This window comes from Brienomyrus brachyistius, chromosome 13 (genome assembly GCF_023856365.1).
Source record: "Brienomyrus brachyistius isolate T26 chromosome 13, BBRACH_0.4, whole genome shotgun sequence".
In the NCBI taxonomy this organism is placed as follows: Eukaryota; Metazoa; Chordata; class Actinopteri; order Osteoglossiformes; family Mormyridae; genus Brienomyrus; species Brienomyrus brachyistius.
In genome coordinates this window covers 18,718,850-18,731,166 of record NC_064545.1, presented here as the reverse complement: position 1 = coordinate 18,731,166, position 12,317 = coordinate 18,718,850, and the positions used below count along the sequence as shown (strand labels likewise).

At 44.3% G+C, this 12,317-nt stretch overlaps 1 long non-coding RNA gene across 1 annotated transcript in view; it reads right to left on the bottom strand.

Annotated features, from left to right (window-relative positions):
- LOC125706342 (uncharacterized) overlaps positions 1-12,317 on the bottom strand; it is a 44,860-nt gene that overhangs the window by 16,416 nt on the left and 16,127 nt on the right. The window contains exon 2 of the long non-coding RNA XR_007381976.1: positions 5,539-5,588. This is a non-coding gene — a long non-coding RNA (uncharacterized LOC125706342). The remainder of the gene's footprint in view (positions 1-5,538; positions 5,589-12,317) is intronic.

Sequence of the window (12,317 nt, the reverse complement as noted above, 5' to 3'; positions counted from 1 at the left end):
ATGGTACAAGCATCACCTCCATGACCAAACGTCTCTACCTAGACGCCTAGATGTTTCTCCTGAGGACTGCCATGTTTGGATTAAGCCTGCTCCACAATCTGCAGAGTGACTTCACCATTGCACCTTTGAGCAAGGCCTTTAACCCCCCAAGTGACTGTGCTTTCTCAAAAATTGATACCACTTTTATCAGGGTTCAAATCCCATCTCCTCTGTTTTTGTTTTTTGTTCCCTAGTGTTTCGTTGTATGAGTTTTTCTAGTTCCTGTGTCTTGATTTGTATTTGGTTTTGGTTAAAATTCTTTGTGCCCGTGCCTGTGTTTCTACCTGTCGGTTATTCCCCTAGTGTAGATTCTGTTTTCTTCTTTCTGTCAGTCTTAGTTTTTCCCCTCCCAGTTCCCTGAGTTAATTAGTTCCACCTGTTGCCTGTTCTTGTACCTTCCCTTGTATGTTTCCCTGATTGTTCCTTGTCCCACCCCTTCCCCTATTGGTTAATTGTCTGTCTCACTCCTGCTGTCTCGTTACCCATTTCAGCTTTCCTATTTAAGTTCCTTCCTGAGTCACGTTCTCCAGTGGTTCATTGTTGGTTGAAGTTTTGTTGTAGATGTATGTAGTTGATGCTCTGTTATTTGTAGCCTACCTGCCCTTTGTTGACTTGACCTGTCTGGAAATTAGTTTTGCTTATCCCTTTTAATTCTGACCCCTTGAAGTCTGTTTTTGTTTGTAGTTTTTTTGTTAAATAAACCCTTTCTGTCCCGGTGAGCCGAAAGTGGGTCACCCACATCTCCGTTCAGCCTGCATCGTGCCTCATCCTCACACGAAACCCGCCTGGACCCGTGACAACTTTGGATAAAAGCGGTTTTATTATTTTATTACTTTAATACATGTAAATAAAGATGATGGTAATTAAAGCATATTGCAACGTATTTGACTAATTTCTGTGTACTTTAGTGTATTTGTGAGATCAAAAGGGTGTTCTTTCCATCCCTGGAATGGTACAAGTGTGTGACAAAGTATTCCTGTTGGGTGGTGATGTTCACCAGCCAGTGTTTGTTTTGAGGCATGCATGAAGCGTTGGGCTGAGCTGCACATCAGTCTTGCAAACAGTGCAAAGAGTTTCGGAAAAGTAACTTCAGCACTGAGAAATGATTGTTAGCGGTTGTAAAAATTGTAAATGCCATAAAGGCGATGAATCCAGGCAAGAAGGGTCACTGACAGGTAACCATGGGAACATGAGCATTACTCTGCATCCCTAGACCACAGGATGTTTCTGGCGGAGGTGCATGTGGAGGCTCGGGTATGTGATTTACTGTACCGAGGCCACCTGGTCACTCACAGTATTTATTTCACCTTGTCGCCTTCGCCTCTCCTCTAAATTCTCCACCAATTTTCCTTCACCTTGAGAGTTCATACGCCACCCCTGTACTGAGTCGCAGACCTGGGCCGTGTTCTGCCCCCCATAATGTATCTCTCATTTCAGATAGCGCTGCGTCTCATCTTATACGTACCTCGTAGCTGGAAGGGACCCCAATTAATGGTTACAAATACATAATCAATTCCTCTCTCTCCTGTTTTATCAATTACACATTTCTTATCAATTGTATTCCTAAACTGCTCTGTGTTTCAATTACATTCTGATATATATGCATTTTACTGCCATTAATTTCATTATACATGAAATTAGTGGAAATTTATGGTACTTTGCATAAATTACACACAGTTAAACGTTACCATTGCCGCCAACATTAAATACAATAATAATTTAATGCATTGTACATTTGCTCACATGCCCCTTGTAGACACTTTCGGCAGTGGACAGGGGTCAGCATGGGCACACAGCCTCATACACAGCAAGCTGTGATGCATTGTGTGTCCTGACACCTTTCTATCATCACCAGCATTAAACCTTTTAGCAATCTGTGCTACAATAGCTCTCCTATGAGATTGGATCAGACGGCCTAGCCTTCGCGCATCAATGAGCCTTCGGCACCCATGACACCATTGCCAGTTCATCGGGGGGCTCCTCCTTGGACCTTTCTTGGTAGGTACTGACCATTGCATGCTGGGAACACTCCACAAGACCTGAAGTTTTGGAGGTGCTCTGACCCAGTCGTCTAGCCATCTCAATTTGCCCCTGTCAGAGTTGCACAGACCCTTATACTTGCCCATTTTTTCTGCTTTCAACAAATCAAATTTAAGAATTGACAGTTCAATGGCTGAATATATACTGTCACCCTTTTCAAGTCTTATTGTAATGAGATAATCAATGTTATTCCTTTCATCGGTGAGTGGTTTTAATGTTATGGCTGATGAGTGCAGGCATGGAGTACCTACCATTGCTGTGGTGTCAAACGAAATTGAAACGTGCATCTTATGTTTGACTCATAACTTCCTTTTCTCTTACTACATAGCAACCACTCACACATAAACCTCAGCTTTCAGCTGAAACTGCCAGTCCTTGAACATATTTATGGCAAAAGGGCGAAACTAAAAATTTACGATAGCTGAATGTGGAACATGCAGGCTTTGTAAGTGGAGGGGCGTAGAACACAAGGAAGTGGGGGAGGGGGGTGAAGTTGCAGAGCAATGAAATGAATTGTGGCCCAGAGCCATATACAATATAAGTGGCTACACCCTAAGCAACAGGGTTGATCAGACAGTATAGCTCCGACTGTGGTAATCCACTGTATCAAAAAATATATATTTCCATTGAAGAAAAAAAAAAAGATTATGTAATATTAGCATAGATGCAAAGGAATGGTAACACCATAAAACCTAACAAGAATTTGTTCTGTTCTCCAGAAAGTCAATGACATCTTCTTGGATGGCTAGATGAACACCACACCGCTTCAGCTCCCAAACCTCTCCTCAGGGGCACCTCAGCCATCCCAAGTCTTCATTAAATTTCATTATAGCTCACTAAATTAACTTAATTAGTTAAATAACTTAATGAGGTATTGAATAGTCAAACTCAATGGGCTAGTGAGACTATAGCACAGCAGTTACTTGGCCATCGCTTCCAGTACAGCTGGACCTTCTTCTCCTCAGACCTCTAGGGATAAAGGTTATGCTGATTTTTGGCTCTGCTTTAGTTCTTAATGGAATTCATGAATTAATTATTTAGACATTAAGCAGCACACCTCTGTTACACATAAAAGGCAATATTGTTATTATTGAGAAATGGGATTGTGGGCCCTACATTAGCCTAGTTAGTGAGCAGCGTCTCTCCTTCACTCCGTCCTTCGTTCGTATTAAATCAGAGAAGCAGGATTCCGGGCTGTAGCAATGCTACGGAAAATTCGTCTGATAACCTGGATGCTGTGCACATTGCTCACTCTCGTGATTGTGGTGTCTGTCAGAATGTTCCAGACTTACTTTGGAGGCAGCAGCTATGTATTATTCACTATGTGTCATAGATGTGTTTTCTTGTAGCTTAAAACATGTAAACCGTGCATTCTGCCACATGCGGTAGGGGTACTTCTATTAAAATGATTATCTAGAAAAGATTAAGCTTATCTTTGCTAATCAGTAGTAAGAAAGCAGGATGTCTAATTTTGCGGAATAGATGAACTTTGATCAGGAGTGTAAGACTAGGGCAAACATGGACTAGGCTAGGCTAATCAGGCTAGGAGGCCAGGAGCTCTTAATGGGAGCAGTCCATAGCTGTTAAGAATTAGTGTTAAGTCACTGATTCTTCACAACGAGGGAACTAACAGAACCAGTTGTATCAGCCAGGCACTAAAGGTGTGACGATGGGTTAAGGAGACCAGTTGTTGGGGCGTGGCTATGGTATGGGCGTGGCTGTGGTGTGGGCGTGGCTGCATTGTGGGCGTGGCTGTGGGTGGGGTGTGTGGCTACTTCGTGCGGGCGTGGCTGCATTTTGGGCGTGGCTGTGGTGTGGGTGTGTGGCTACTTCGTGCGGGCGTGGCTGCATTGTGGGCGTGGCTGTGGTGGGGGGTGTGGCTGTGATGTGGGGGGCATGGCTGTGGTATGCGGGCGTGGCTGCAGTGCTGGGCGTGGCTGTGGGGTGGGGTGTGTGGCTACTTCGTGTGGGCGTGGCTGTGGTGTGGGTGTGTGGCTACTTCGTGTGGGCGTGGCTGTGGTGTGGGTGTGTGGCTACTTCGTGTGGGCGTGGCTGCATTGTGGGCGTGGCTGTGGTGGGGGGTGTGGCTGTGATGTGGGGGGCATGGCTGTGGTATGCGGGCGTGGCTGCAGTGCTGGGCGTGGCTGTGGGGTGGGGTGTGTGGCTACTTCGTGTGGGCGTGGCTGTGGTGTGGGTGTGTGGCTACTTCGTGTGGGCGTGGCTGTGGTGTGGGTGTGTGGCTACTTTGTGTGGGCGTGGCTGCATTGTGGGCGTGGCTGTGGTGGGGGGTGTGGCTGTGATGTGGGGGGCATGGCTGTGGTATGCGGGCGTGGCTGCAGTGCTGGGCGTGGCTGCGATATAGGCGTATGGCTGTGAGGTAGGTGTGAAACTGCAATGAGGGTGCATGATTGTGGTGTGGCAGCTGAATCCAACCTCACATTTACTAGAGACCAATGATGAAGAATCACTCAGTTTTTCCAACACATTACCTTACTGTGTAGCTATTTGATTGGTTGATTGACAGCATGAAAATATGGGGAAATAGGTCATAAACACTCTGGACAGATATAATTCTGACATTGTTACCGCAGGTGTAAAAACCGGTGTAAGAAAGTCCACAGAGAGAAATTAAATTTGGTGCCAAGTCGAGCTGTACACACTGCAGATGCCAGCACCTGTTTCAATCAGGCAGTGAGGCAGTAGGTTGCATTATGAGTAAAGATGTGGATAAGGTTGTAGGTGTCAAGGTCAGAAAAATTCCTCACTTCATCTGCTCAAAATTGGCTTTAATAAATAGTTCCTAGAGTATAAATGGAACTGGCATCTAGTTCAGAGTGCTGCATTTTCTTAGATAGACTTCAGGCAACCCTGTAACAGGTAGGAGAATGGATGGATGGATGGATGGATGGATGGATGGATGGATGGATGGATGGATGGATGGAAAATAGACTATAACTGATTCACGTCACTAGACAAACTGTTTACCAAACAACAAAACTTACAGTAATCCTTTCACACCTGTCCATCCATCTGCTTTCGATATAGCATGTCTAATATGAGGTATCTGAAATATCCTGTCACTCTCATAGGAATGAAGGACAATATAAAGCATATCGATTAATCTGCCCAGCATACTGTATATGGTGAGAGGTGTAACCTGCCCAGCTTTAGCAATACCAGCTGAATTTTCTACTTGCAGAATTTATATCCTTGTTACAAAATTTCTATTGAAACTTTTCATTCAAGCCCTTTTTCTTGCACACAGCAGCAGTAAACTACTGTGCACTCTGCATTGTTTATCACTAATGATGCATCTCAGCACCTCTCCCAACAGTGGCAATCCAGACTTTGTGACATTCGTCCCGCATGGGGAAGCGGGGTGTTCGGCTGCCGGTGACTGAGTGAGGAGACAGCGAGGCCACAGGGGAACAGAGATATCCCGTTTAAACAAGGCCTTACCTGCGGGGCAGGTTTTCCAGTAGAGGGTCCATGCTGTCAGTGTGTGCTTCCTGAAATTGCAGCAGAACAGGTAAAATGTCAAACTATGTCACACCACAGCGAGAACGCGACACGCATGTCAGAAGAAATATTTCCTGGGGCGACAGAATATTTTTGGCCCGCTATGGAGTACTTGTGAAATAATCTTGTGTACCCGGAATTGGTGATTCCCATTAGAGCTGTTTGATCTTTCAAAACTTTGACATTTCCCAGTTTGATTTTCTTTCACATTCAGGGCCATCAAACCATCACTTACTGCCGTCATGTCCTGCCTTTGGCACTCACCCAAACCTCTAGGCAGAGTCAAAGGTCAGTGCCCACATAATAAAATTCATGCATTGCTGTGCTGAGGTTTAAATTACGTTGCGGACGTGAATATTCCTTACAAAAATCCCAGTGTAATCGTAGACACAGACACAGCACTCTTTCAAAATGTGCTTCATGTTTCACAATAATGTATAAGCTATAAATTCTATACTAAAGCATTAAACAGGCAACCAAAATGCTGTGAAACTGATTAAGGAATGTGCTTCGTCAGTTTATTCTTAATGAATTGTTTCTAGCATATAAAGGGAATTATTTTTTAAAAGGAGACAATGCTTTCAGGCATTTAAAGGGACAGAAGGTTCCTTTTATTGTTTCCTGTTTTGTTCTGCCAGGTGTCCACAGTGTGTCTGCAGATCTTCCTGCTCTTGTTGTGCATCAGTCCAGTGATCGTTGTACCTCCTGTGTCTGTCCCTGACTCAAACACCTGCTTCTCTCCCCTGCTTACGCTCCTTCATTTTCTTATTCGCTTCCCATGTCACACTAATCTCACCACATCCAATTACCCCTGAAAGTAAAAATCCCATCTCTCGACAAACCTGTGATTCCCAGTCCATTTCTCGTGTCACCTGGTCCAGTGTGCCATCTGGTCTCAAAGGATTCTCGCACTTCTTTAAGAGCTAGAGGTCTAGTCCCTTCCGGCTTGCGACTCCCTGCATTCGTCCCGACTACGATTTCGGCTTGTGGACTTGGCTTTGGTTGATCTCGGCTTCATAAGCAAAACACCAGTCTCCTGAATAACGGGGTCTGCCTCTTGTTTGCTCTCCCAGCGTCACACAAGAATTAAAGTTCATGCATTACACAGTTAGTTAGAATGAGGCTTTTAGAGACTTATCGTTGATTCAAGTCATTGACTCTTGGTTTAACTTCTATGCAGTTTTCTTGTGATTTTTTCTTTCTGTCCTGCTTCCATCCTCTCATCCCATCATGCTGTTCTGCCATTCACAGCATCATTCAAGGACTGACATATTGCATGGTGCAATTTTCCGATATTAAGCAAGAGGAACTGTAACGGAGCGAGAGCGGCACGCTTGAAGGGGCCGGCCGTTAGCTGAATGGTGTGTAATGCTGGTTCACCAAGTCCACAGGTGTCATTTCAATTCTCTTCTCAGCCATTTCCCAGTTCAACCACCAGCCATCATACTGACCTGTCTCTCAGAGGAATGATTTAGGTGAGCCATCGAACTAAATGAAGATCTCCTACCATTTCTCATACCATATGAGTGCATCTTTCCACAGTATCTCAGAAACATTTTGATGGATTGTGCATATTGTCATTTTGAGGTATATGGACATCAAAAACCTAGATATTTTACTTTGACACAAATATTTCACAATATTGTGTCTTTGTCACTTTTATCTACACCACTCAACTTTTATCTGTCTAAGAGTGACATAGACATCAGCTGTGTGTTTACACAGAGAATGTGGTTGAACTTCTGTGAACCTAAGGTGTCGTCCAAAACAAGGTTTCGGTTAAGTTTGAGAACTGAGATTAATTGCAAAAAACCATGGTCCAGTAGACTTAGTACCTAAAGTAATCCCAACAATTTAGCTGCCCTAGTACTTGTATCACCAGCACCATGCATCTGGGTTTGTCTATGGGGTAAGATCACTTCTAACAATAAAAAACAGTGAATATTTCCTTGGGGAAGCTGAAGACTTAGCTCTACTCAGTGGTGGAGTACATCAGCTGTCAGTGTGCACCTCCTGAATAAGGTGGTTAAGTCTGGCGCCTCAACAACACCAGGAGCATGAAAAAGCTCAATCCTTCTCCAAAACATTGCCTCGGATGCTACCTGCAGCTATCCACCACTGGCAACCGGCCATCCACTTTTGTGCTTTAAAAAATATACAAAGACACAGAACAGCTGCATTTTTGCATCCTAAACTGAAAAACCTGGAGCTGCTCTTCAGACATAGACACATGGGAAAAGTCAACAAGTGGAGGAGAGCTGGGGTGGCTGGCTAAATAAAGCCGAGCGACAGGGGAAATCCGAAGCGGTTTATAGTGTATATGGGGTGAAGGTGAGTGGGAGGCATGCAACAAAAAGTTCATTAATAAAAAAAAGTCTGACTGATTTGATATATATAATTGCCATGTCGCATGGATTGTCAGATCCATGTTAAATTTAACGACAAAGCGCATATGAACATGGATATTCCATGTCCTAATTTACTTGTAAACTTAATTATGGAACATGAATTGGCGATAAAATCTGTGCCACAAAAGTAATGCATGTGACTTGGAGTTGATGATGCGGACGGTTGTTGTTGGCAGTCTTGTTATTTTTTAATGACGTTCTTTAACTGGGGCCTCGAAGATTATGTTGACGGACTGCGGTAGGTGGACAAGCCGCTCTCAGAACTGGGTACGTTTTCAGTGACCACAAGACTCTGGGAATGTGGCTGAGAATCTCTTCCCAGGAAATTCTGGATGATGTACCCCTGGAGGTAGCTATTACATTTGTATCTGAGGAAAAAGTAAGCCAGGCTGAGCTCCTTGATACAGCTGCGTGGCAGGAAGGAGGGTGCCCCGCAAAACTCTCACTGAATGCACTATTTACCCCTCCAAACCCTAATAGCCCAGCACGAGCAACTTGTACCATTCTGCTCAATAAATTCGACATTTGATCCTTAGCGAGTGGTGAGCGACCCGTCGGGGCACATTGTGCTTAATCCGAACTGCTGAGCTACCAGAACCTTCTGCGGAAGAGGTGAGGTTTGAAACTGCGAGCTCTCTGCAGTACAGCCAACCCGGAAAATAAAGCGCACCAGCCTACCGACGTCCACGGCTCCAGCTAGCATATCGGGCTCAGAGTCACAGCGTGGCGCCTGCCCAGTTGTCATATGGATCTAATTTTTCCTTTACTATGCTTATGGGCGAGGCTTTCTAGAGTCAACAGCACCAGTGTGAAAACAAACAGATGTGTGCGAATTATCGCGTTAATGATAAGCTAGCCCTTAAGTCACTAACAGTCCAGCTCGCTGAGCTACTGTAGCACTGCTGACAAAGACGGACATTTGCTGTCTTTCATGCACAAAGGCTAAAGTGCCTGAGAGAGACACAATGCTGCTTAAGGCCATCGTCAGCTGCACAGGGGAAATGAAGGGAGGGCAGGATAAAAATGGGAAGGTTGTGGCTTTTCTACAGGAGGACTTCGGTGTAAGCGATATAAATACTCCCATCTGCAGAACTGAGAGATAGCAGTAGCAAAGCACTTTAGCCGCATGTTCCCTGCAGGCGGACGGAACCCCGCATCGCTAATCTGCGGGTCACTGTGATAGCACAGGCTCTAGTCTGCACTGACATGAGCAGTGCGGCTTGGTATGGTAACGACTCCATGCCTCACTGGGTTCACGCGTGATACGCGTGTCTCTGGGTGCCTGAACAGTAGGAGACAGGGTTATATCAGGTGTTTGTGTTTGATTGCTAATTAGACATGGTTCTGTTTTTTCATCTCCTGAACAGTGCCTGCTATTCAGGAGATAACTTCCGAACTTGTCCTGGTCACTAAGTGGGGGATAAATGCGGAACACAATCCAGGAATTTAGTTTCTGCTCTTGCATCCCAAATACCAACATCTCATTGTCTTGGTTCCCTTGTACTGATCCCCAAAAAGCTTTTTTGTCATCATTTCATTAATCCCTTGTTCTCCCCCATCCCCAAAACACGTGGTTCTGTTTGGACCCAAACTGAGTAATGTCTGATGCTATGGTGAATTCTTTAGTGAAAGACCTCCATGAATGACGTTCCATCACAGCACCAGAGCTTCAATCATGGGAAGTTGCACCTTCGTACAAAGCAGGATCTCCGCTGCCTGACGGAGACGTCAACAAAGCCTCAAATGTGTCCTATTTATGCTTTAAATTTAACATCTACAGTTAAGCGAAAACAAGAATGCTGGTGATATGAGTATTCGCCGTCTTCAGTATTGTATTCCGTGAAGATTACTATGATGTTTCATATGTAATGCTGAATGTACCACTATGACCAGTACAAGGAAGAGATTTACAACAGTGCACATTTGAGAAGACAGTATCTATTTTGCAATAGTCACCTTGTGTCTCCCAACCCTGCATCAAGGACATAAATACTTCAAGATCAATTCAATATATGACAATGTTGCAGACAACATGAAAAGACATTTCAGATCGATGATTCTGCAGTGAACTCACCTCAACGCCTTTTCTTATCTTTGCTTCAGTGTTGGTGTTTGTGTGCTGTGGCCAATACCAGACTGGTGTATTTTAAGGTAAGAGTTCTTGTCACTAGTAAAGTTTTTTTTAAAAAAAGGAAAATAATAAACATTATTTCAAAATAATAATAATGCAAAGCACAAGAATTTTAAGCATTTTAACCGAATAAGAAGGGATAGATATTGCAGGAATCGTGACGCCATTGTCGTGTACGTAGTTTTCACTAAAATAAGTGCAGTGTGTCACTCGTGCATATTTGCAGTTTCATCTCTCACGTTTTTTTTTGGAATAAATCAAATATTTCCTGCGTTTTGCTGAATGGATTTCTGTGAAAATATCTAAAATATTAAAGTAAAGATTTATTATATTCAAATTATATATAAAAATGCACACAAAAAAATAGATGAAAATCAGAGTTCACCACTCTTGTTGTTTTTCAAAGCTAATGTTATAATTTGTGACTAGTTTCTTTGATTACGATTGATATAAAATTCTTCGTATGATACAGATCCCCTGGGCCCAAACCAGGCCCGCTGTGGTATAAAAGGCTTAAGAACTTCCGCTAGTTGCTACAGTAGCTGCAGTTTTGATAGTTTTTAAATAGAACTGATGGTTCTGCACTGATGTCACCCAGATGGTCACATGGTCTTCCCTACAATAGTGACCTTTCCTACATGAATTGCTCATTAAGTCCCATTATTTCCATTAAGCTCTCTGTTTGGCATCACTGCCATGTAGCCCAAGGTAAGAACCTCAATCAAGGCAGAGAAAGGTTTTAACAATAGATCCTTCCACTTAGAGCACAGGCTGCCCCCCATCTTAGTCACTCTTTTCAGTCGAGACAGAGGGAGGTAGATGGAACAGCCAGTGCAGTTAGGGTCCTGCTGTTGAGCTCACCGAAAATCCACAGAAATTCCCAAAGAAAAGTATCAATCTTTATCAAAGGTTACACAATGTGATAATGTGTGCTAAGCATACTATATAAATACTGATTAAGAAGACTTTGAACTGAAGGAAGACGTCCCTTTGCAGCCGTGCTAACACATATAGAAAATGTATGCTAACATATGCAGACAAGACGCCGTCACTTACTGAGAATGCCTGACTTACTTACGCATTCTGGCATCAGATCCCCAGCCTATATGGGAAAGGTATGCAGAATAGGGTCTTTCTTAACTCTGTTTTCGTAATTAATCTGTATGCTAATCAGCGCGGCGAATAAACAGGGGGGTACCACTTGTGTCGCTCGAGCTGATTATTTAAGTCGCGTTGAAGCTCAGAGTGAGCAAGTGTACCAGAGGGTAAAAAAGCGTAGCACAGCTGGAAATGCATAGTCAAACACATCTTTCTGGGGATCTAGTGTGTGTGTGGGGGGGGGGGTCTTTTTATTGCTTTGCCTTATTTACATCGGGAAAGGGAGAAATGAATAACCTGCTTCTGGGAAAGGCGTAAACACGACAGCGCTCTGAGCAAAAAAACTAAAGAAAGCTATCGAAGGCCCCGCTCTTATTCTGCAGCGTGAAAGGTCCTGGTTTTGATTGATTCCGTGGCAAAGGGACTACATGAAACAGGGGCTCCGAAAAGCCCCTAGTGAGAGAGTTAGAGCCCATTAATCCCTGCCTTAGTGCTGGCAACGCTGTCCCCGTATCATACACACCCTGCGTTTGGGTTCTCTGGCCCTGCTGCACAGTGGCTGGCCTGTTTGCGAGGACTCCGAAATGTACCGACTCAGCATCATATTCCTTCGGCCCAATACGACAAACTCCTTCCATCCCTGTACCCACTCTGCGAAATATCAATAGAGTAGTGACATATATTCAATGTAATTCCAGCTCCTTAAATGCGTCTAATCTACCCCCCGGTGAGGCTTCAGAATCCCCACATTGAGAATCAAGCCACCCAAATGGAGCCGCTTCGGTAGTGGGGATTTAAACCAACGCCCATGTGAGATTCATCTGTCAATTGCATGTGAGATGCCATTGATTGTTCACTGTGAACGTCGAGTTCTTCAGTTGCGCTCAGTTCAAGGGTTCACAGGAGAACTGCTGCTGGCAGCGTAGTTTTTCCGCTGACACCCCCCCCCACACACACACACACACACACACACACACACACACACACACACTCATGAATTTCACCTCAAACTGACTGAGCGAAGCCAGGGTATTGCCAAGCCATTCCTCTACCCTGCACTCCCAACCGGCTCCCGCAGGGAG